This window comes from Pongo abelii, chromosome 4, assembly GCF_028885655.2.
Source record: "Pongo abelii isolate AG06213 chromosome 4, NHGRI_mPonAbe1-v2.0_pri, whole genome shotgun sequence".
NCBI lineage: Eukaryota > Metazoa > Chordata > Mammalia > Primates > Hominidae > Pongo > Pongo abelii.
In genome coordinates, this window is record NC_071989.2 from 138,926,952 (window position 1) to 138,954,127 (window position 27,176).

The following is a 27,176-nucleotide window of genomic DNA, read 5'->3' on the forward strand; positions in this document are numbered from 1 at the left end:
TACAAAAAAATATGAATATGTTTATGTTGAATACTATCATAAAATAAACCATTGTCTGCAATAATTTAAAGACAATTATCCTTATCAAAAGAGAGTAAACATATAGGCCAAGATTTGAAAAATGATTGGTGAGCTTAACTTGAAAAATGTGGGTAAGCATAAAACTAATTTGAATATCATAATGATTACTTCATGTCTGACAGTCTCCTGAATGATATGTAGTTGTATGATTACCCATAAAATATCTTTAGTCTTCAAGGAAAATTGACATTCCAGGAATTAGTAACAAATCAGTCCTGTAGATTCCCATTCTCCTTGTTCATCAGTGTAGTCATGGAAGTACATGTACTCTACTTTGAGATTAATAGTACAGGACTATCATCTTTTTGGACACCAAGATTCATATGAGGATCTTCTTCTCTTCATCATTTTATCTTTCTTTCGCCTCCCTTTCTTTCTTCCCTATTGCAGCCTATCACTCTACCCTTCTCTCCTTTTCCTTCTTCCATTCCTATATTTTACTTTCACCACTTTAACGTAAAATGTAATACAGCATAAAAGAACGCTAACAGGAGAATGACTAGGTGCCATCAGAGGACAGAAGATTATTTCTGAAGACAGGATTGAGGAGGTACATCGTGAGCTCTGTCTTTAAGAAAGATTAAGGGCCAGGTGCGGTAGGGTAGCTCACACCTATAATCCCAGCACTTTGGGAGGCCAAGGCAGGCAGATTACCTGAGGTCGGGAGTTCGAGACCAGCCTGACCAACATGGAGAAACCCTGTCTCTACTAAAAAAAAAAAAAAAGTTAGCTGAATGTGGTGGTGCATGCCTGTAATCCCAGCTACTCAGGAGGCTGAGGCAGGAGAATCACTTGAACCCGGGAGGTGGAGGTTGTGGTGAGCTGAGATTGCGCCATTGCATTCCAGCCTGGGCAAGAAGAGCAAAACTCTGTGGAAAGAAGAGAAAAGAAAAGAAAAGGAAAAGAAAAGAAAGAGAGAGAGAGAGAGGAAAATTTCTAGGCAAAAGTAACAACATTTGCAGTAATAGAAATAAAGAAAGGGACATATTACTTGCTGGTACTGGTGAATATTTTAAGATTTTATATGTATTAATAGATACATATTAAATCTACATAGATAATATAATACATAAGACAATAAAGTTTATGTTGCAAAGAATAGGGAAATACATCTTTTATGTCATAATAGTACATTTGAAAATTTTCCTGATAGTAATACTGAACTGATGGAGGGTTTAGGCTGGAGATAAATAATAAGATTTAGATTTAGTAAAGATAATTTTGCTGGTGGTTTAATGGTGGACTAGGGGAGAGGGCTTGAGTAATACCTGGCATAATACAGATAGTGCACCAATATGTATTTTAATATGTAACTACATTTGCAAATAAATAGACATGCAGTCTATTCATACAGGAATTTATTGACATCCACTGAAATGCTTAGCACTGTAGCATTCTCAAATTATTACAAAATATTTACTTGGATATTACCTTAGCTTGGAAATTAGTTCATACATTCAAATAATTACTAAGTCATATGAAATGTGGACCATCTCCATAATAGTGGTTTTAAAAAGGTAATACTCATGGAGCGTGAATCAAGTAAGAATGTTGTCATAGGTCAGTGTTAGAAAGGAATCCTGGTAACTCACAAGAAAAAGTCTGTTTATGATTGAGGCTAGCCTTGGACTGCAAAGAACTATTTAAAGGGAAATTTGGAGGATTTATTTATATTACCACAAAATTGGAGGAAAAAGCAGCAACATTATTAGTAAAGAATCCTCAGACATGCCTCCTGAAGCCCTCCTATGCCAGCACTCTCCTAGATGACTCATGTCGTCAAAAATATTATGCATTTCAGAACATCTGAAACTACTGGTAGGACTGTGATCTCAAGCATGGCTGTAAGGGCCTCTCCTTAAGATGTGGGTGCTGCCTCGTGGTGCCATGTTGGTAGCCAGTGATGGTTAACATTCATTTCATTTCTCACACAATAAGAATTCATCAGCTTCCTTGGTAAGTAGATACTTAGAAAACATATTTTTATTTGAGCTTCACAGTAACTCTATGAAATATCTATTATTACTCCCATTTTATAGGTGTTTACATTGTAGCTCAAAAGATGTTAAATAACTTGCCAGTTATCACAGAGCTAGAGACATGTGGAGTAGACAATAAAACCCCAGACTGACCAACTCTGATGCCTTTCTTTTAGAGCATTCTAGAATGCTGTCAATCTAAACAAATGTTCATAACTCAATGTCATAGTTCTATAGATAAGCGTAAACATCAAATCTCAGGTGTGAAAGATATGTACCTCCTATAGATAGGGTAGGGGATGAATGCATGAGCTGGATCTCACCACCCAAGATCTAAAACATTAAATTAATAAAACTTATAGCAATCTGTCGTACATTCCTACTTTGACTCTCCATCATTTTCTGACACACACCCAAAACACAGACACACACACAGTCCAATAAGGCATGATTTGAAACTAATAATTTTTAAAGGGTAACCTTATAAGAAGACCCAGTAGCCTATTCCAATATGTAGGAAGACTTTCAGAAAAGCATATGGAAATTTGATGAACTGGTTTAACATATCCTGCCTTCTGCAAAGTAAAGAAAAATAATACTTTGCTTTTAAAAAGCACGATGACAGATTAATGCTTTACAGATGACTAGAAGGTAAATACTACTTTAACTTTGAAGCTGATAGGCTATTATTTAGAAACTCAAAAGAGTAATACAAAGGCAATATGAATATTTGCAAACTCAAATACAAAAATTTATTTTCCAAAAATGTCATTTTAATTGACAAGAACATGAGATGTCACAAATAAAACCCATAGATCTGGATAAGTTCAGCAACTGGACATTAAAAATACAGAAATCAGCAGCAACATGATTAACTGATTATAAGTAAATGGTTTTACTGGTATCAGAGTTAACATACTATTAAAATGTACTGAAATAGTCATACTTGCTGTTTGCTTTTGTTTCCCACTGATAGCAATTAAATAAGAATTATTTAATAGTTTATTCAATCTGTATTTATTACATGCTTATCAGGCATTGTTCTGGTTTGGCACTGTGGGTAAAGCAATGAACATGAGAGAAAACTCACTGCCCTTTGTGGCTTATGTTCTAGTAAGAAGAGGCAGAAAAACGTTTTCCATCAATATACAGGATAGGTAAGGACAAGTGCTATGAAGTAAGGAGGAGAGAGATTTGCCAGGGTGGGTGTCTCTTTATATAAGGTAGACAAAGTGAGCCTCTCTGATATGGTGAAAGCTGAACAAAGGCCTGAACTACATGAAGTAAGCCATGCAAATATCAGGGGATAATGTTGCAAGCAGAAAGAAGAGCAAGCACAATGGCCCTGAGTCCTTAGTGAATTCAAGAAGCATTAAGGGAGTCAAGTACAGCTAGAACACAATACATAAGGGGGCATGGAGTTAGAAAAGTAGTGGGTTCAGATCACATAGAACCTTGTTGGCCATTACAGGAGATGTGACTTGACTTTTACTCTGAGTAAGATAGACAGTCATCAAGGGCTTTGAGAAAGGGGTGCATAGCATCTGACTTATGATTCAAAAGTATCTCTGGCTACTATGGTATGGAAAATAGATTATAGAGGAACTGAGAGACTAGGGAAGAGGCCCTTTTCAGTAACCAATATTACAGCTATAATGCCCTGGTTTAGGCTAAGAGTCAAGGTGGTGAAATGTGATTGAATTCTGGATAGAGTCTAAGGGCAGGGCCAAGAAGATTTGCCAATGGATTCAGTGTTAGGAATAAGTAACAGAAAGAAAAATAAAAGGATCACACTAAGAATTTTGGCCTGAAAAACAGTTAAATGGAAGTGTTTCTATTTCCTAATATGGAAAAGACCATGTTGAAGCTAGAAAATTCAGTGTTCAATGTTGGGCACTTTAAGTTTTAGTCATGTATTAGACATCCAAGCAGAGATGTTAAGTAGAGAGTTGGATATGTGAGTCAGGGGTTCAGGGGAGAAGTCTAGACTGGAAATATGAATTGGAAGTAATCAACAAAAATGTCATTGAAAAGCAAGATATTAGATGAGGTCATAAAGAAAGTAAATGTAATATATACTTCCATGTTTAAGTTGATGTTTAGTTATCAGAAATATGGGTTACTGTTTCATATAAGGTGATACTCTGGCTATATATTCAAAGTTACTAGTATTTACTAATTGGTTTTAATAATATACTCAGTAAACATGACTTTTTACTTTCAAGTTATTTTATTTTTAGTTTTCCTAGCTTATGGAATGATTTTTAAGCTCTTTTACGATAGGGCAATGTCTCAATTATTTTGCATCTTCCCATAATGCTTAGTAAAACATTTGACATAAGCTTCAATAAATGTGCTGAATTCAAAAATATATAGATAAGAAAAAATCAAAATGAAGATTCCAGATTATTTATTATGATATACCTACAGCTTGGTGCTCTAATAAACATGCAAATGTAAAAATATGATTTCACCTGCACTCTAGGAGTTTCACATTTGTTATTCTCCCTCACATATTCTATTTAAAAACAGAATTCCATTTTGTGATAGAATTACAGCTACTGGTGTTCCTGGGACACTGAAATGATGTCAATGCTATAATAGTATAATAATTTATCGATATTTATAGTAACACTATAGGAAAAGTTGTATTATGACTATTGTATCACTTTAAATAAAAGAAAACAAATTATGCATGCAAGATTGAAGACTAACAAGTTGCAGAACTTGGATTCAAACCCATGTCACAGTTTGACTTAAGAAACCAGGATTTTATTTTTATTCTACCATCACTCTTATCTGAGAAGTCTCTAACAATCATAAACTAATAGGTGTGTGAGACTGAAATATGATAGAAAGCATGTTTTTGAAAAAAATCAAGAGAGAGAGCAAGAAAAAAAAGAAATTCAACCATACAGACAATGTAGAATATTGTCTCAATTCTTACAAGCATGGAAAGAGAAGCAAGATAAAGAATTATCCCCTTGTTACAATTGCATAAATATGCTTCAAATTTATAATAACCAGATTTAGAAAGCCATGTTGAGTCTTTGCTCTTATAGCTCTCATTCCAGATATTGACTTAACATTTGCCAAGTACCTACTATGTACCATTTCCAGTGCTAGAAGCTGAAAGCAGGAAGATAAATAACACATGGCCCCTTGTAGGCAAGGAAGTTTGCAGTTTATTGAAAGAGATAAATGAATAAACAAAAATTATAATAAACTGAGTAAATGCTTATGTAGGAGGTTTACATAGTTACTTGATTACATAGTAGCAGCAACTAACACACTTCCTTGAGAATGTGATGCCTGAGCTGAATCTTGAAGGATGAAAAGTGTTAACCAGGCAGGGAGGGTACTCCTGGAACAGGGATGGTACAACCAAATGTCTGTTCAATGAACTACAAGCAGCTCACTTTGGCTCATCAGATGAGGGTTAGGGAGGGTGAGGGTGAGTGGTGATAAATTTTCAGGGATGAGACCGGAGAGGTAAGTAGGTGATAGATCATAAAATTCTTTCTAATTCATACCAAGAAATTTGGACATTGGCCTTGAAGAATTTCTAGCTTGAGAATGACAGGATAAGATGTATAGTTTAGAAAGCCAATTGGCTGAAGTGTATAGAATTTACTTGAAGAATGGATAAGGCTATTCATCCACAGGAGGAAAAATTATTGCTTGTTGCAGTAATCAAGGTGAGCAAACATGATGCTCTGCCCCAAGGGAGATGGAGAGACACATATAGCTTAGAAAATTTAGAACTGATTAGAATTATTGACTGGATAGATATGAGAGGAAGGATAAGCCCAATTTTCTAAGCTTTGAGAAAAGACTGTACCATGATCGAAATTGGCAAATAAGTTAGAACTGGTAGGAGAAGGGTAGTTGAATAATGATGAGTTTGGTTTTTGATGTGTTGATATTGAGAAGCACAAGAGGCTTGTTTGTACAGAGCAGTAGCAAATGTATATAATCAGTCAATCTCAGAAGAGAGATCTGAGTAGCTGATATAAACTTGAGAGTCACAATTGAAACAATGGGTATAGATGAGACCAACTCTTAGAGAGCAAAGAAGAGTAGAGAAGGATAATGAAGGGTAGCATAATAGAAGTGAAGGAAAGGAGGGGACAGGAAGGAAGGTGAAAAAAAAGGGAACAGAAGGAGAAGGATAGAGTATTGGGAAATCCTAATATTTAAGAGGCATGCCAGAGGCCTGAGAAGGAGTTTTAGAAGGATACATTTGAAAGTTCAAAGGAAAATGGGAAAATGTGTTGTGAGAAAATCTAGAGAGGAAATTACTTCAAAAAACAAGGCCGGGTGTGGTGCTCACACCTGTAATCCCAGCACTTTGGGATGCTGAGGCGGGCAGATCGTTTGAGGTCAGGAGTTTGAAACCAGCCTGGCCAACATGGTGAAACCCTGTCTCTACTAAAAATACAAAAATTAGCCGGGTGTGGTGGCACACGCCTGTAATCCTAGCTACTGGGGAAGCTGAGGCTGAAGAATTGCTTGAACCCGAGAGGCGGAGGTTGTAGTGAGCTGAGATGGCACCACTGCAGTCCAGCCTGGGTGACAGAGTGAGACTCCATGTAAAGAAAAAAAAAAAAAAACACAGGCACACAAAGACAAATGCCACGTAATTTCACTCATGTGGAATATTAAAAAGCTGATCTCATAAAAGAAGAGAATAGAATGGTGGTTACCAGGAGTTTGAGTGGTTAGTGGAGAGAGAAGATGGGGAGAAGTTCGTCAAAGGACATGCAATCACAGGAGGAGTTTTTTAAATGCCTACAATAGGCAAACATATAGAAACAAAAACTAAGCAAGTGGTTACCTGGGGCCAGGAGGAAGAGGAAAGGAGAGGAGGGGAGGTGAGAAATGGAGAATGACTACTAATGATTGTGGAGTTTCTGTATTGGACGATGAAAATGTACTAAAATTGGCTGTGGTGGTGGTAAAATTGGCACAGCTCTGTGAACATGTTAAAAACTAATGAATTGTACATTTTAAATGGATGACTTGTATGATACGTGAGTTATATCTCAATAAAGCTGTTAAAGGATTAAGACGAAAGTTAGAGCTGCATCATACAAAGATATATTAGTAACTCTCTCATTCTCATCTATCCCATAGAGCTGATAATATGTGAGATTTACTCTGTAATAAATTATAAATGCAATAAAATCCATAGGAAAGGTGGCAAATAGAGGAGCATTGACTACAAAGATGGCTGTGGCTGAATTTAATAAGCCTCTGAAACAATTTCAAAATTGCAAATTTAAAGTTTGAAACAAATTTATATTGAATAGAGCATAGAGGCTATTCCTCCAGTTCTGGGAGTTTCCACTTTTAGCAGAACATCTTCCCATCCTGACACTGCTCTTTGCTTTCAGGTTGGCAACATTTCAAACCTGTCCATTTTCACTTAGACATGTCCCAAAATTTAGACGGCATTCTTACATTGGAAGCAGGCCGACACATGAACCTACAGTTACATGGGCACAAACATTTAAGGGCATCTTAATTTCTTCTTCTTGATCTCAGGTTTTCAAAGACCTTTCTATATTCTTTTTGTTTTTTCAGTGCCAAGGTGACAAATTTTCCCAAAATTTAGCACTTAAAGTCCAGCTTAGTCTGAAGCAAACCAGGAAGATTGTTCACACTAGCAGAATACTATAGTCTAGTACTATGTACCATGCCTAAAAGATCTACACTTCACTCAATTGAAGGAGCAGAAAATTAATACACATAAAAGTAAACCTCAGTAAAAAAAAAAAGTCAAGAGAAAAAAAATGAACAGAAAAACAGAATTTCAAAATAAAATGATAAGAACCAATCACACAATCAAGCTAGAACTAATTATGCCAAGTGCTTGTATAAGAAACAAGAAAAGCAAGGTTGTTTTCAGGGAAATTTTTCCATATGGGAAAAATAACAAAGAAGACACATGATCCACCACAGTGTTTAGACTAATCTTTCATTGGTAGTATACACTATATGTTTTTGTTATTCTTTTACAGCTGCTGGTGTGTCTTATATGATGACTTTAATTCTCATGTTAAATGGTTATTATATCTTTATCATTCCCTTCAAATCTGTCAATTGCTTTGTATTCGTTTCATTAGTTTTTCCTGTGGTATATTCTAGGTGAGATATCAGAGAACAAATGGTGGTATGTGATGTTCCTTAGGTCAGCAGCTGCTGTGGATGAGGCAGCAAAATAATTACAGCTAAATATAAACAGCTCTCTTTCATCAGAGGCTATGGATACTGTAATGGAGACTACCATATCTCCATTAAAATAGCTAACAAATCATGAATAAGTAGATTTTTTCTAAGTGTTCATAACCTCTCAAGTCCTGGCTAAAAATTTCAAACTAACATTATGAGCATCAAAATTTTTTCCAAAATCATATTCAATTTTCAATGAGTAGAAAATATCTCCCAATCAGTATATATCAATAATTATATTTCTAATTTGTTTAAACCTATAGAATAACCTATAATTCCATGACTCCCTAATTTGCCTGAATAAATGGCCTTCCTTTGTTAAATGTTAGGCTCCCCACCAAGTTTCTTTTCTTCAGCAGCTTGAATTACTGCCCAAACTTAATTTATCCCCCTCAGTTACAAATATCTAGAGGCATCAACCAAAATGTAGTCTCCCATTAATACAACTAATTAGACAAATATACACCAGGCTAGGCGCAGTGGCTCACACCTGTAATCCCAGCACTTTGGGAGGCAGAGGCGGGCGGATCACGAGGTCAGGAGATCGAGACCATCCTGGCTAACACTGTGAAACCCCGCCTCTACTAAAAATACAAAAAATTACCTAGGCATGGTGGCAGGCACCTGTAGTCCCAGCTACTTGGGAGGCTGAGGCAGGAGAATGGCGTGAACCTGGGAGGCAGAGGTTGCAGTGAGCCGAGATCGCGCCACTGCACTCCAGCCTGGGCGACAGACCAAGATTCCGTCTCAAAAAAAAAAAAAAAAAAAATATATATATATATATATATACACACACACACACACACACACACACACACACACATACACATACATACCAAAGTTGTAGGACAAAAACCATTTGAAGTGAAATTGCATTTCTGTTTCAAGACTTCCCAAATAAACTAAAATGTCATTATTTTCATTTCCCTTTTCCTTGTGTTAAATCTAAACAAATGTAATCTCATGTGGTCAGGTTTTAATTTACCTTTTGCTCTAAAGTCTTTATCCTTCATTTATGTCCTTGCTCACAGTGGGTTACAGAGAAGTGGCTAAACAATGAAAATGTTATACTTGGAACAATTGTTTCAAAGATAATTTCCATATATTAATTTATTTACCATTTACCAAAACATATTTTAGGTACTGAGAATACATTGGTAAATAAAAATAGCCAAATCTTTATCTCATTTTACTTACATTTCTATGCATTCAGGGGTTGAGGGGTAAACATTAGAAATAAACAAATAAATAGTACAGACTACAGATAAGTGATCTGAACAAAATAAATTTGAATCTGTGGTCAGGAGAGGATGAAGACTACTAGATTGGTCGGTTAGAAAAGCTGAGACCTGAAATGCTAGAAGGAACCAACCATGCTTCAAGTGGTATAATTAGAGAATTCCAGCTAGAGTAACAAGTAAACCATTTCTAAGTTTAGAACCTTTATGTATTTTGGAAATAGGAAAAAGATAAGGATAGCTACAACACATTAAGTGAGGACAAGAGGATAACAGTTGAGAGAGATTAGAGGTTGAGATATTCAGGGATCAAATTATTTTAGTATTCAATCATATATTAAATAGTTTAGACTGTATTCTAAGAGTCATGCAAAGTGATTGCTGGCCAGGCAGGAGAGAGGTCTAAGGAGAAGTATAACAGGAATTCATTCAGATTTATAGTGATCACTCCCAGTTTCTGCTTGGAGAGTGAACCATAGATGGTGTGAGAAACACATTCACTAGTCTAAACACAAAGAATGGACTCAGAGACAAGAACAGGAGAAGCGAGACTTTTAATGGCGGTCTTGCAAGATCGGGTGTACGGTAGGCAGGCACACCTGGGGCAGTTACAGCAGGTAATTTATCTCCTAGCACATGTTCCTCATTGGTTGAGTACTATGGAGTTACAATTTTCCCAGGCATTGCCTAAGTTTCATTATCCCCCTTATAAGGTTATACCCTGGTCCCCTTCCCCACTTAAATTTCGATTTCTTAATAATGAAACTTTCTTCTCTTTTATGGGCTGACCCCTCCTCTACATTCTGTTCACTTACTGTTAACTTCTAGGTGCATGAGCCATGTGGTTTGCCACATCTGCAGGCTGGCTGCCAGTACTTAGATTTATCATGCCTTGAAAATGGACCATTTAAAATGTTTTCTCACAAATTCCCTCCTCTTTTCTATCTACTTCTTTGGTCTCATTTTCATCTAAACCCTTTTGGTCCTTGAATCACTCTAGAAGTCGTTTATTTTCTCCGCATAAGAGAGTGAGTTTAATTTGGTTTCTAATAGTAGCAGGCTATTTTTCTGGTAAGACATGGGCATTTGTTTATTAACAGCTATTTTAATTAATTTCTGTGCTAGTCCACTCACACAGGGATAATGCAACACCCCACTGCTGTTAAGACTCCTGCCACAATTATGAGAGATGTAAGGATTGAAGCTACCATGCCTTTCTGTTTTCCAAATCATCCTTCGAGCCAACCCGTAAATGGATCTTAAATTCCAGCATTTTCTGCCAGTCTGTTGGCTAGAGTTGTCAGTCCTTGTAAAGCTTTCATGATGGTCCCATCTGAGGCAGTATTTTTGGGAATGAAAGTACAACATTTCCCACCCAGCATGACATATACGACTCCTTTTTCTGCTAGTATTATGTCTAGTTGAAGCCTGTTTTCCCAGACCATTTGAGTGGTGGCATCTAACTGGCTAGCCAACCCCTTGAGGGCATCCAGAGTATAACTGATGAATCTCTGTTGATTACAATAAATGTAGTTAATCCAATCCACATTTTTATTAGTAGTTGACCACCAGAAGAATGCTGACTCAAACCCAGCAGCTATTTGGTTTGGGGCCTTAAATTTATTAGGCACCCCCACAGGGACTCCTATCAAGTCAACATATAAATTGGGATCAAAAGAATTTGTCAAATCTCTCCAGTTTTGGTGGCCAAGTGCGTTTTCAGGCATTTTATGGAATGCCAGGGTGAAGGGAATGGCCAACTGGACTAAAGCACAAATCCCAGTCCAATTGGATGGTAACAGGTTACAGAAGTTCCTCTTCCCACAATACCACCAGACATCAGTCCGGGTATATGGAGGCTGAGTAATTGCCATTGCCTAACTTACCAGTGATGTTTAGGATGTGGGTACAAATCAATAGTTCTCCCATGGGCTTACTGAACTCTGCCCCCTTCCTTGAGAGGCAAGAGGAGTGGTTCATATTCCCTATAGAGAATGAGGGAATTGCTATGGGATCTAACCTTTGCAATACAGGAAAGAGCAATGACAGACTCTTACAAGTCTCATTTCCCCATGCATCATTGTCCTAGTACAGAGCCAATATGCAATGCATTTCTTCAAGATTGGTATCCCATCCTAAGGAAAATGGAACCACCTGTGCTTGAGGTTGTCCCACAGCACATGCATAGCAGTTACTCTTGTTAACGGCTTGTACTGAAAATTTGACCCATTTGACTATACCCTGTACTCTCTCTCAGTTTCTAAGGTTTGCCTTAAATCCTTTACCTCAATTATTTCTACCCTTTTAGGGTCATTATTTGGTGAACTAAAGTGTTTATTGGGGTCAGGGGTTGGAGTAGTCCCAGGCAAATGGGAGGTTGAGTTCTTGATTAGTTTGAGAACAAATCACCCTAGGGTGTCTTTCCCTGTGATGTTTGCCCCTAATACCTAATCCATATACCCAAGACACTACTTTTGGTTCTTGGTCTAGAACAGCCGGACTGTCAGTGGTGATGAGTATAGGATTGCATTCTAAATTCTGGCAGTTATTTGGTGGGAAGCCCTTAGATAGATGTAGTTTATTCTTTAATGGTCTCCAGCTAGGAGTTACCCACCCCATATATACTGTCCAACCCTGAAATTGGGTAGTCCACCATACATCATCCCAGCTGGGGCAAGCTGATGCTCTACTGTAACCTGTGTCTGGTTCAGGGCAAAGATAGTTATATGCCTGTGAGAGCTGTCTCTGATTTTCCAAATTCCCACAAGGTAAGATGTGGCAGGCATCAAATCTTATAGTCTAGGGTACTACCATCTTGGTTACATTAATTACCAATCTGATTGGGTAGGGAGGAGTCCCCTGCCAGTTTCCATTTTAAACTTCTGCTCTTTGTATAGTAGCCCATCCCAGCCATATTAACTTCCAGAAATGAGGCCAGCCCATATTTTCTTTTTAGATTTTTCTGAGTTAACTTTAAGGGTTCCTAGGTGACCCGTGCACTTTTCACTGGTCTTTCTCTCTCCCTTCTGGGGTCTCTTTTACCAGTCATTTGACTCCAGTATAGTGAGTCCACCCCCATTAAGCTGTTCTCATGGCTGTCTCAGTGGTCAGAAGCACTTGATAGGGACCATCCCTGCTTGGGTGGAGCTTATCTTCTTTCCAAGTCTTAATCAGTACCAAGTCACCAAGCTGGAAGTGGTAATCATGAACTCACGAGGCAGACTTTGAGTTAGAAGTCCTTTTAACCTAAGGGATGACAGGGTGGAGGAAATGCCCAGTATATAATTTCTTAAGAATTGATCCTTGGTTTCCATAGTAGGGAGATCTGTAGCTCTGCCTAAATATGGGAGCCCATAGAATAACTTGTAGGGGGCAATCCCATCTTTTCGTGGAGCTGTCCTAATGCTAAGGAGTGCTATTTGGAGACATGTGGTCCAAGGCATTTTAGTTTCTAAGATTAGTTTGTTGATATGCTTTTTGAAAGTTTGATTCATTCTTTCTACCTTTCCAGAGGAAGGAGGATGCCAAGGGGGTGCGATAATCCCATCTAATTTGTAAACCTTCCATAATTCCCCTTAACACCCTTGAGGTAAAGTGGCTCCCATTGTCTGAATCAATATTTTCTGCCAGGCCAAATCTAGGTACAATCTACTCTAATATTATTTTGACATTCCTGGTGGTGGCCGTTGGAAGGGGAAAGCCTTCCACCCAGCAGGAGAGGTGATCTACGATCACCAGTAAATACTTTAGTCTTACTATTTTGGGCATTTCTCTGAAATCTACTTGAATGCTTTGAAATAGTCTTAGTCCAGTAGGTCTTCCTCCCATGGTCTGTTTTCTAGTCAACATTTTGTTTATGCTTTGACAAATCACACAACTTCCACATACTTGTTTAGTGAGGGTCTAAATCCCTATACACAAATAATTCCTAAGTATTGCATCACACAGAGCCTGGGGTCCCCAGTTACTCCCTTTGTGTAATATAGACATTAGTTCTCTCATCAGGGGTTTTATCATTTCTCTCCCAGCAGGAAGTACTCATTTCCCATCTTCAGTTTGAGTGACCCCTATCTTGTCTAATTCTTCCTTCTCCTCTTTGGTAAACTGGGGTCTTAATACTACCTTAGAGATGTCTGGGATCAGGCTAAATAGTCTAATTTCTTCCTCCAGGGAAGCTTGCTTAGCAGCTTCATCTGCAAGCCTGTTTCCTACAGCTTCTATGGTATTCCCTATCTGATGATCATTTACATGAACTATGGCTACCTCTGCTGGAAGCAAGAGGCTTTCTAAAACCTGTTTGACCAGTTCCCCATGTACCAATTCTTTTCACCTGCTATTTATTAGGCCCCGCTCTCTCCAGATTTTTCCAAAAGTGTGTAATACCCCATGAGCATATTTAGAATCAGTATATATAGTGCATTCTTGGTCTTCGAGGAGCTTTAGGGCCTTGTTAAGAGCATGTAATTCACAGGTTTGAGCCAACCAGCCATTAGGTAATCTACCTTTCTCACATAAGGAGTGTTTATTTTCATCAATGACAGTATAACGATTATGTCTCTTGCCATCTATTACTCAGGATGACCCATCCACAAACAGCACATCATGTAGTGGAGCTTCTCTAAAGTCTGGTCTAACTTTGGTTTGGTATTCTATGATATTTAAGCAGTTATAGTCTGATGTCTCTTTGTTCTCCTCTCCTTTCTATAGGAAACTGGCTAGATTCAGGCAAGTGTCTGTTGTTATGACCAAATCATCTTATTCTACTAATATGGATTCATATTTTAGAATCTGAGAATCCATTAACCATGTCCTGGCTTTTTAATTTAATATATTCCTGACCTGGTATGGGGTGCTTATTATAAGGGCCCCAACAAAGGTTAGCTTCTGACTCTCCTCTACCATCAGGGCTGTGGCAGCTACTGCTTTCATACATTTGGGCCACCTGCAAGAGACAGAATCAAGAAGCTTGGAGACAAAAGCAACAGGTTGCCTCTTCCCGCCCAAGGTTTGAGTGAGCAACCCAAGGGCCACGCCCTGGTCTACTGTTACAAACAGACGGAATAGTTTCTCTAAAGGTGGGAGAGCCAGGACTGGGGCAGTGATGAGGGCCTGCTTTAGCTCCTTCACTGCCTGAATTTCCTCTGGGGACCATTACAAGGGATTGGGTTCCTCCTCTAGTAACTTGAGATACAGAATCTTTGTCTTTTGAGCATATGAGTCATCCATAACCTACAGTAACGAGTTAAACCAAAAAATTTTCAGAGTTCTCTCTTTGTCTTAGGCAAAGGCAGACCCACTATTTCCAGTAATCTCTCTGGGTTTATTCTCCACTTCCCTTCATTAATCAGGTGTCCTAAATATTTAACTTCTTTTTCTACAAACTGCATTTTGTTCTTAGAGACTCACAATCCCTTTTCTCCTAGGAAATTAAGAAAGTTTGTGGTGGTTTCTGATACCCTGGCCCTCTTCTCCCCAGAAATTAAAAGATAATCTACATATTACAACAACTGGGTTCCCCTGGAAGTTTGGGATTCCTCCAGTACTTTTTCTAAGATTTGAACAAATTTGAAACCTTGTGGCAGCACAGTCCAGCAGTACTATTGTTTTCTCCCAGTTATAGGGTTTTCCCATTCAAAGGCAAAGAGGTCCCTACTCCTAAAGTCTAGGGGACATGTCCAGAATGCATCTTTAAGATCCACCACATGGAACCACTTATGTTCATAGGGTACCTTCCTAAGGAAAGTGTAGGGGTTAGGCATCACAGGGTGGCGGGTCTGAACAATTTGATTTATAGTCTTTAGATCTTGCACGAATCTCTATGACCCTCAGGCTTTTGACTGGGAGAATTGGAGTATTGTATGGTGACATGCAGGGTTCTAATAACCCATCTTTAATCAATTCCTCTATTACTGGTTGGAGACATTTTCTCCCTTCAAGAGATATGGGATATTGTTTTCTGCAAACGACTTCTTCTGCTTGTTTTAGTTCAATCTGTTAGGGTGTGATTGTTAACCCTCCCCTGTTGCCTTCCCTAAGCCACACAAGGGGATTAATTTTTCTTTCCCCCTCCTCTGTTAGGAGGCCCATCATTACTTTTATTTTTCCTTCCTCTATTCCTAATTCTACACCCAATCTCACAATCAGGTCTTGACCCAGGAGGTTAGGTCCTGCTTCAGGAACATATAAGAGGGACTCCTCAATTTGTTCTGGTCCCAATCTAATTAACATTTTCTTGAATATCAGAACCTGAAATCCCTCCCTTTTTACTCATGATACTGTCAATTTTTTGTTAGAGAGTTCTGTACCCCTTAGTGGGTGAATTAGGGGAGAGCAAGCCACCTCAGTATCAACCAAAAATGTCACTTCTTCTCCCCTGGCTCCCACCTTCAAATTTATCAAGGGTTCCTGGTGGGACCTACTCAGAAGGAACCCCTGACCCCCCTAGTCTTCATCAATGGTTATGAGGGGAATCACCTTTTCTTCTTTTTTCCATTTAGGACATTCTGTCTTAAAATGCCCTGGCTTTCCACACTTGTAACATCCATTCATAGTTTTAGGAGCTTTTCTCTGCATTTCTCTTCTTTCTCTGTGTCTCTTTTCCCTTGTCTCCTTCAAGGGGAATCTTGATCTAACATTTTTCTGACTACCTCTTCCACAGTGGAAACCACGATTTTTTCTTTTTGTTTCTGTTTCTCTTCCTCTCTCCTTACAAAGACCTTCTTAGTTTCCCTCAGTAATTCCTCAATTGGTTTCTCATTCCATCCATCAGTCTTTGGTAATTTTTTTTTGTAATGTCAGGCCAGGTCTTAGTTACAAAGTTAACCATCAAAAGGTCTTGCCCTACTGGGTACTCTGGATCTAATCCAGAGTATTTTCTCATCTGATCTCTGAGCCTCTGCAGGAATGCAGAGGGAGTTTCCTCTTTTTCTTGTTGAATCTCAAATGCCTTTGAGATATTTTGTGTCCTAGGAGTGGACTCTTTGATCCCTTTAATTATTAGTTCCCTGAGGTCCTGCATTTGGGCCTGGTCTCTGGGATCATTATTATCTCATTTGGGATTGACATTTGGAAATTTTTGTTTGGCTGGCAAGACTCCTTGCATGAAAGATGTCACCTCACCCAAATGGTCATGGACACTCTCCCAATCATTCCCCTTTCTTCTCCTGTGAACAGGATATTCATGATAGACATCATTTCAGCCCAGGTGTAAAAGCTGAGTCCTAGGAATTGGTCTAGCTGGTCTGCTAAACCAAGGGATCTTCTAGGAGTGGTTTCATTTCCTTCTTGAAATTCCTAACTTCAGTACTTGTAAGAGGAGCATTTACAAAGCTGATCTCTCCCTGTCCCATGGGAACTTCCCTAAGAGGGAACATGCTAGATGCCTGTTGTATGGAAGGAATAGGGAAGTTCTCAATATTATTCTTAAACTGTTCTAATTCTTTTCTTAAATTTGCATAAAAATTTAAAGGAGTGGTTGTTTCAACTCCCCCATGGTCTCCAGGTCTTTCTTCCTTTAACCCTCCTGCTGCCCCTTCATCTTCCTTTCCCCTATTTTGTGAGGTGTATAGAGGAGACAAGCATGATAGGGGGTCCCAGGGCTTTACATTGGGCAAGGGCTTTTTTACTAGGCTCTTTTTCTTCTTCTTTGAGGGGAAACATGGGGGCTAATTTCTTGATCCAGCGGAAAGCATAACCTATCTCTTCTTGTGAGGATGGGATTTTATCATTCATATAGACAAAGCTTGGCACACCCAATTCTCATCTGAGCCAAACCTAGGCCAAAAGACTGAGGGCTTATGAATGGGGCCTTTGGGCCAGATAAAACAGCAATACTTTATGATTTTTTGCTTTTTCTTGTCCCTGGTTCATGGGTTGTCCCTCCAATCCTGCAGCATTCTCCCCAAAGGACTATTCAGGGAATATCAAAGTCTCTTTGCCTCCCTCTTTGTCCCCTAGGCTAGAATTTCTGTTTCCAATCTTTGGTCAGTCTCTGTGTCTGAGCATTTCCTGGTGTACTCAACTCCCACCCCCACCCCAACTGGAGGTTTCTTGCACACCCCGAGAATCACTTCATCTATCTCTGGCAGTTTTCCTCATGGGAGAATGGAATCACGGATTGGGGCGCCACACTCGCTTCATATCTAGGCTACATCTCAGTCACAAACCCTCAAACTCCGAAAATGTCCAGCTCACCAAGGCAGTACTTATAGTCCAATTTTCCTACCTTGTCTCTCGCACAAGTTTGCCTGGTTGCTGCAGTGCCTGCATTTCTCCCCGTGTCACCTCTGCTGCCTCTGAATAACAGTCTTGGGTTTGTCTATGGTCTCTGCAGAGATCCAGGATGCCTGAACAGAGTGGGCCACCTAAATCAGGTGGGACGTGTCTCCCCTCTCTGCTGGAGTCCCACTCCACACAGGCACAGAGATCCCAGGTGGTCCCCCAAGTTTGTGAGAAACACATTCACCCAACCAAACCCAAGGAATGGACTCTGAGACATGAAGAACAGTGGAAGCAAGGCTTTTAATGGTGGTCTTGCAAGATCAGGTGTCTGGTAGGCAGGCACACCTGGGGCAGTTACAGCAGGTAATTTATGTCCTAACATGCAAGGCCCTCCCCCAGTTCCTCATTGGTCAAATACTATGGGGTTACAATCTTCCTGAATGTCACCTAAGTTTCATTATCCCCCTTATCAAGTTATACCCTAGCCCCCTTCCCCACTTAAGTTTCCATTTCCCAGTAATGAAACTTTCTTCCCTTTTATGAGTGGACCCCTCCTCTACATTCTGTTCACTTATCGTGACCTTCTAGGTGCATGAGCCATGCAGTTAGTCACGTCCGCTGCCTAACTTAGTACTGGCTGGCTGCCAGTACTTAGATTTATCATGCCTTGAAAATGGACCATTTAAAATGTTTTCTCACAGAGGAGCAAAAGGGACAGCAAGGAGACAGTTGGGAAGATATATTAATAGCCCAGGCAAAAAGAACTGTGGCTAGAACTAAGCAAAAACTGAGAACCAATCAAACTCGATTTTTTTTTATTTTTTTGAAGGCTAAATCTATAGGATTTGCTGATGAATTGGGTATGGGTGATGATTAAAAAAGAGAATCAAGGATTACTCTTGACTGTCTGCTTGAGCAACTGGGTGGAGAGCTGGCTTATCAACAGAAATAGGAAAGTTGGATGGAGAAGAGAATCAGGCTTTCTTGGGGCCTTTCAGTGTGGCTGCCTAGGAAATGTCTAAGTGGATGTATCAAGTGAGCAGTTGGGCTACATTATTTCTCAGTTCAGTGAGGAAGTCTGAACTGCTATTATAAAAAGAAAAGCTAAGAGAAGAAAATGTTTCAAGTTGGAAGGAGTAAACGACTTCATGGAATTCTGTTCAAAGAAGCATGAGCACAGAGAAATAAGCACGATATTTGGAAACTTGATCATCCAGACAAAAGGATTTTCATTGGGTGGTGGGGATGGAATCCTAACGGGAGTGGACTGAGGCAGCAATAGAGGTTGCTGAAAAGGAGATTGTGATGGATGTGGTTTTAATTTGCAGTTTCCTGATGCTGACTGCCTTTTCAAGTGCTATTGATGATGTGTATATTTGTGTGTGTGTGTGTGTGAAGGGTTATTCAAATCTTTCAGTCATTTTGAGGGTTTTTTTTAATTGCCTTGTAGGACTTCTTTACATATTCTAGATACAATTCTTTTTGGCAAAATACAGTTTTTGCAAATATTTTTTCCATTCTGTGTCTTGCCTCTTTATTTCATGAATGTTGTTCTTTGAAAAACATGTGTATATTAATTTTGATGAAGCCCAAATTTATCAATTTTTTTCCTTTCATAAATAGTGCTTTTTATTAGAACTGCTGAGAAATCTAGCCTACCCTTACCTTTCATGAAAATGTTCTTCTGACTTCTACAAACATTATGATCCTGATTTCAGCTTTTATATACAACATATAATCCATCCATCTCTGCTAAATGTGTCTACTTTTTTATCTATCAGCTTATTTATCTGCTTCTGATTGTGTATTCTTTATAATTATGCCTCTGCTGCCTATATTTCAAAGCATTAAGATTGCCTTATTTTCAAACTTTCTATGTATAATGTAGAAAATATATTGTCACACTTTTCATTTTATCCATTCAGAGGATGAATCTTTTGATAAATTTGACCTTTTTACATATATATTAACAGTGTGATAGTGGTACTTTTTATATAATTTTATGTTTTATGTACTTTTTATTCATTTTTTCTCCTTTCCTGATTTCTACTGAATAGATTTGAATTATTTTCTGTCTGTTTAACACTTTTGAAATAGGAGGTGGAGTTCAGACACCAGACCAAAATGATGACTAGCTAAAACAGGTCCAGGTGGAAACAGATTTCTGTAAAACATGCCCACCGGTATGCCATATCAGTTTACCATTGCCATGGCAACACTGGGCAGTTATTGTCCCTTTCCATGGCAATGACCTTGACAACCTGGAAGTTGACACCCTTTTCCTAAAATTTTTTGCATAAACCACCTATTAATTTGCATATAATTAGAAGTGGGTATAAATATTGAGTTCAAAACCACCTCTGAGCTGCTATTCTGGGCACACGGGGTAGCCCTGCTCCACAAAGAGTTGTGCGTCTGCTGCTGCTGTACAGTGCCGCTTCATTCAAAATTGCTGTTTTACATCAGTGGCCTGCCCTAGAATTCTTTCTTAAGTGAAGTCACGAACGCTCCCAAGCTAATCCCCAATTTTGGAGCTTGCCTGTCCTGTATCACTTATATATACTAATTTCCTTTATGCTGGCTGTCTTTAACATAAATGTATAATCATATATACTAACTCATATCAATGTATTAAAATTATTAATATCTTCTCCCTAACAAGATAAGTACTTTCCTCACTCTCATTTTTTAGTTGAAAAGCCACACATATTTTATTACTCATAATTTCTTACAGTATCTCCAGGTTTCTTTCTCTTGCAGCATCAAAACTTTTTCAAAAGAGTTTTCAATGTGGATTTTTATATGCCTACAAATATTTTTATTATTTACAAACATTTGAGTAAAATATGGCCAAATATAAAATTCTAAGTTCACATTCTTTCATATTAAAATATCATTAAAATACTTATATAAAGTAGCAAATATGTATGATGAACACATCTAGAGATCTAATGTACAACATGAAGACTATAGGTACTAAAATTATACTGTGTATGGGATTTATTCTAAATGAGTACATTTTAGATGCTGTTGCCACAAAACAAAAATAAAGTTGATAATGATGTGAGATAATATGTTAATTTGCTTCACTATAGTAATCATTTTACTATCTATATGTATCCTATCATAATATCATGCTTTGTACCTTAAATATACACAATAAAATGTATTGAAAATAAATAAATAAAACCACACTTTGTTATTTTATTTTCATTAAAGAATTACACACATACAAAATGGTGCAAAATCATAAAGGTACAGCTCAATGAATTAGCTCAAATGAAATACACTCATGTTAGATGAAAAAATAGAACATTTCTAACATCTGCAAATCCCTGGTCATAGCTCCTCCAATCACCACTCCTTCAACCTCCTGAAATGTATCCACTATCCTACTTCTAATATAACAGATTAGACTTGTGTGTGTGTGTGTGTGTGTGTGTGTGTGTGTGTGTGTGTGTTTTGTAATGAATAGAATCATATTGAGGTAGAAGACTAAGAGAACTTGTTTTCTGGTCACAACCCTGCTGACCAAAACAGGATCTTGTCCACACAGGATAAAGTGAAGAAACTGGCAGGAACCATAAGATAACGATGAGGGTGATCCCTAGCTGCCCTCATTGCTCATTAGCATAAGACAATACCACCAGTTCCATGACAGCTTATAAATACCATGCAACAATCCTGAAGTTACCACCCTTTACCATGGTAACAATCTGGAAGTTACTGCCCCTTTCCTTAAAAGTTCTAAGTACATTTTGGGAGGCTGAGGTGGGCAGATCAGGAGGTCAAGAGATTGATACCATCCTGGCCAATATGGTGAAACCCCGTCTCTACTAACAATACAAAAATTAGCTGGGCATGGTGGCACGCACCTGTAGCCCCAGCTACTTGGGAGGCTGAGGCAGGAGAATCACTTGAACCCGGGAGGCAGAGGTGGCAGTGAGTCGAGATTGTGCCACAGCACTCCAGCCTGGCAGCAGAGTGAGACTCCATCTCAAAACAAGCAAACAAACAAAAGTTCTAAGTAATCTACCCCTCAATACCTCAATATCCATTGACCCACCTTTTAATTTGCATGCAATTGAAAGTGGGTTTACATGAGTATAAATACGGTTGCCAAAAGACTACACATGGTTAACTCTGGGCCCACTACCTATGAGTTAGCCCTGCTTCAGAAAGAGCAGTACCATTCAATAAAATGTTGCCATCTAACACCACCAGCTTGCCCTTGAATTCTTTCCTGGATGAAGCCAAGAATCCTCTTTGAAGCCCCAGTTTGGGGCTCACCTGTGTTGCATCATCTGGCAGCAATAAAAGGATGAAGATGGCAAGTGAGAGGCAGTGACAAATACAGCAGTATGACAGCAGAGACAGCAGCAATCGTAGTCTTTTGGCAACTGTATTTATAAGATGGATCTCCACCATTCTGCAGCCCCCTTATGATTAAGGAGGAGTATCTAATCTCCAAGGGAGGAATGAGGTAGGAGACCAACAGGACTTGTTTTCTTGTCACAAATATGCTGATCAAAACAGGATCTTGTCCAGACAGGATAAAGTGAAAAAACTGGCAGAAAGCAGCAAACGGGGATGAAAGCAATCCCTGGCTGCCCTCATTACCCATTAGCATAAGACACTCCTATCAGTGCCATGACAGTTTACACATACAATGGCAATGACCCAGAAGTTACTACCCCTTTCCTAAAAAATTCTAAATAACCTACCCCTCAATTTGCATTGACCCACCCCTTAATTTGCCTGTAAGTGAAAGTGGATTTACACGAGTATAAATGCAGTTGCCAAAAGCCCATACATTGCCAACTCTGAGCACGTTGCCTGAGGAGTTAGCCCTGCCTAGCAAGAAATAACCATTCAACAAAAATTTGCTGTCAAACACTACTTGCTCACCCTTAATTTTTTTCCTTGGTGCCTTAGTCCATTCTCACATTGCTATAAAGAAACTCTTCAGACCGGGTAATTTATAAAGAAAAGAGGTTTAATTGGCTCACAGTTCTACAGTGTATGGGAAGCAAGATGGCATCTGCTTGGCTTCACAGGAAGCCCACAGAAACTTACAATCATGCCAAAACGCGAAGGGGGATTAGGCACATCACATGGCCACAGCAGGAGCAAGAGAGACAGGGGGAGATGCTACACACTTTTAAATGACCAGATCTCATGAGAACTCACTCACTATTGGAAGGATAGTACCAAGGGATGGTAGTAAACCATTCCTGAGAAAACCACCCCCATCATCCAATCACTTCCCACCAATCCTACTTCCAACATTGGGGATTACAATTCAATATGAGATTTGGGAAGGGACAACATCCAAACTATATCACTGGATGAAACCAAAAACACTGCAGGATAAGCCCCAATTTGTGAGCTTTTAAAATTGTGAAATTATATATGATTAACTCATGTTCATTTATAAAATCATACATTATACAGAATACTTTTGGTAGATTACAATTCCTCTTTCAAATATGCTGCTGGGTTTTGTTACTATGCATTTTCTTTCTCCTGGTTGTCACTTACTGATGTCTTGGCCATAAGGAAGGTAAAATGAGAAAGAGGATCAACTAAAGGTCAGATGAGTCTTGGATCTCAAATAGAAATTTCAAAGAGAAAGTACAGAAGACAGCAATGATTAGTAATCCACCTCTCAATTAGTCAGATTTAATTTCAAAAAGAAAGTTTGAGAGAATACAACCTAAATTATTTTACTAACAGTATTTTCCTAGTCATACTGTAGGTTGGGTTAAATTAAACATGGTAAGTAAATAATTATTTCTTTTGGTAGACCATTCACTTGGTAAGCAAAGAAACAAAAATTTGCCTCATGACAATTGCATCAACTTCCAATTTGGGGACAATTATATATCAACATTTCATACAGCATATCTTTCAGTAATTACCCATGCTGATGATCTTCTATTTTATTGTCCCAGAGAGCACTAGTTGCTAACTGAATTTTTCTTCTGCTCCTTCCCTAGGATTAGAACACACTTTCTTTTTCTGCTGCAACTGCCTTATGGTAAAGCAGCTAGGTTGTTTTCCATGTGGGCCTCTGCCCCTGCTACTCCTCACTGGTCAGGGCCTGCTGACCTGGGGCCACAGCACAGTCACACTACCCACACCTGAACACTCTGGCAGGTGGCAGCTCTGCATTTCTCTGAGACAGAGCTCCTAGAGGTAACAGCCCAGCCTGTCGTTTTTGTCACTGCTGAAACATGTCTCGCCACCCACCCAGTCTCTTTTTCCTGTGAGCCCCTGAACCCCTGCATTTCACCAGGCAGGGCCCCTGGCTCAGGCCTATAGTGCAGCTGCCCCATCTCTGGCTGAACATTCCCATTAGTACAGCTCTGGATTTCACTGTGGTGGAGATCGCAGAGGCAACTGTAAGTCCTTCTACCACTGACACTGTAGCAGTACCACCCTCGCTGCACTCCATCTGGGAAACAAAGACTCTGATTGCTTTGCTGGCACTTCCAGTACTCTGTAGCTGCCATACAGAGAGGAGTCTGGTTTTTCTTCCCTGTGAGCCCCTGCCACCCCTGCTCTTCACCAGGCAGGGCCGTCAGCTCAGGTACACAGTGCAGTTGAGGCATACCTAGCTAAACATTACCACTGGCAGTGGCTCTGTGTCTCTCTGAGATGGAGACCCAGGATCGTGGCCCCCACCTTTGCTGCAACCAAGCTGAGAAAGGAACAAAGAACCTGGGTGCTTTACTCGCACTTGCAGCAAGCCATGGCTGCCTTACAGAGAAGATGTTAGAGTAGGTAGCTAGGCAGACATGAGAAGGGCAGGAGAGGGTACCTCCAAGGAATTTCAGGCAGCCATCAGGAGATGATCAGGTGCTTGTCAAACTGTCGCTCTATAACAATAATTGGTTACAGCTGGCACCAAGGAACGGTCATTTCAACAGATAGAAAACACCTGAAGCTGGTGATTAGCAGCTTCCCAATAAGATCTCAGGAGTTGGGTGAGTGGGCTCAAGCATGTGCACCTCTTGGCAAAATGGAGGAGCTTAACTGGTATATGACCTTCCTCTAGGAACACTCAAATGGTAAGGGAAAAACTCCTCAAATGAGTATACACACAAATTCAGTAACCACATTGCACATGTGGCCCCTCCTAAGTGCTGGCAGGCTGCTGTACAGATGAACAGCCCATCCCAAGGGAAGAATCAGGGGAGAAGAGACGCAACCATGCCTATGTATAAAACCCTAAGTCAAAGGCCAAATATCATGCTTCGATCTCTCAAGTCACCCACTTGGTCCTCTTCCAAGTGTACTTTACTCCCTTTTGTTCTTGCTCTAAACCTTTTTAATAAACTTTCACTCCTGCTCTAAAACTTGCCTCTGTCTCTCACTCTGCCTTCTGACCCTTGGACGAATTCTTTCCTTCAAGGAGGCAAGAATCAAGTTGCTGCAGATCCATATAGAATACTCACTGCTAACAAAAAGGCCAGATTATATTTCCTGTAATCCCTCCACCACCCCTGCTCTTCACCATGCAGGGCCCCCTGGCTTAGGCCCACAGCACAGCTGCCACACCTGGGTTTATCATTCTAATAAGAATAGGCAGCAGCTCTGCATTTCTTTGTGGTGGAGCCCCAAGAGACAAGTAAAAGGCCTTCTGCCATTGCCACTGCCAAGGTTCCTTCCCCTGCAACCCCCAAGCTGGGGAGGAAACAAAAAGCTTGAACTATCTCAGGGATGTAATGCACAGCAAGGGAGTCCAAGCTAAGATCTGTGGCCAGCATTCACATGGGAGAGGAGCACACACTCTCAGAGCACTGAGAGGGATCATGGCTGCAATCATGAGGAAATACAGAAGAGCGACATGGCTAAGATCCTACCTACTGACCATTATGCTTAAGTGACATCAACTGGATCACAGCCCAAACTTCAACACCAAAAATTACTTTGCTAATATACCCTCCTATGAAACCAGGTACAAGAATTCAGCCACAAATAAAGACCTTGCACAAAGCCTCAGCCTCTGAAAACATCCAGAAATGAAGTCAACTGACTATACTCAAATTACACCACAGTTAAAGGAACATCAGCTCACACAGATTAGAAAGAACCAGCACAATATCTCTAGCAAATTTTAAAGCCAGAGTCTCTCCTTACCTCCAAAGGGCAGCACTATCTCCCCAGCAATGGTTCTTAACCAGACTGAAATAGGTGAAATGACAGACACAGAATTCAGAATCTGAATGACCACAAAGATTATCAAGTTTCAAGAAAAGTTGAAACCAATTAGAATGAATCTAAGAAATTCAGTAAAATGATTCAAAAGAAGAAAGATGAAATAGCCACTTAAAGAAAGAAACAAACTAAGCTGATAGAGCTGAAAAACTTGCTACAAGAATTTCATAACACAATCAGAAGTATTAACAGCACAATAGATCAAGCTGAGGAAAGAACCTCAGAGCTCAAATAACAGTTATTCCAATTAACTCAGTCAGACAAATATAAAGAAAAAAATACAAAAAGTATCACTTCTGAGAAACATGGGGTTGTTTAGAGACAAAATCTATGACTCATTGGCATTCTTGAAAGAGGGAGAAGGAGATCAAACAACTAGAAAAAAAAATTTGAGTATATTGTCCATAAAAATTTTCCCAATCTTGCTAGAAATGTCAATATGCAAATTCAGGAACTTCAGAGAACCTCTGCAATATATGGTATAAGACAAACATCCCCAGCACACATAGTCTTTAGATTATTCAAGGTCAATGTGAAAGAAAAATTATGGAAAGTGGCTAGAGAAAATGGGCAGGTCACCTACAAAGGGAACTCCACAGGGCTAACAGCAGTGGACCTTTCAGCAAAAACCCTGCAAGCCAGAAGAGATTTGGGGCCTATATTCAGTATCCTTAAAGAAAAGAAATTTCAACCAAAAATTTCATATCTGGCCAAACTAAGCTTCATAAGCAAAGGAGAAATAAAATTTTTTTAAGACAAGCAAGTACAAAGTAAATTTGTTATCATCAGACCTTCCTTACAACATGTCCTTAAGGATGTGTTATACATGGAAACAAAACACATTGAATGTAAATGGGCTAACCACCCCACTTAAAAGGCAGAGTGAAAAATTGGATAAAGAACCAAGACTCAACTGTATGCTGTCTTCAAGAGACCCATTTCACATGGAAAGATATCCACAGGCTTGAAGTAAAGGGATGGAGAAAGATTAAGCAAATGGAAAACAGAAAAAGGCAGGGATTACCATTCTTATTTCAGACAAAACAGACATTAAGCCAACAATGATCAAAAAGGACAAAGAAGGACATTAAATAATGATAAAGTGATCAATTCAACAAGAATACCTAACTATCCTAAATATATATTCACTGAACACAGGCACACCCAGATTTATAAAGCAACTTCTTAGAAATCTATGAAG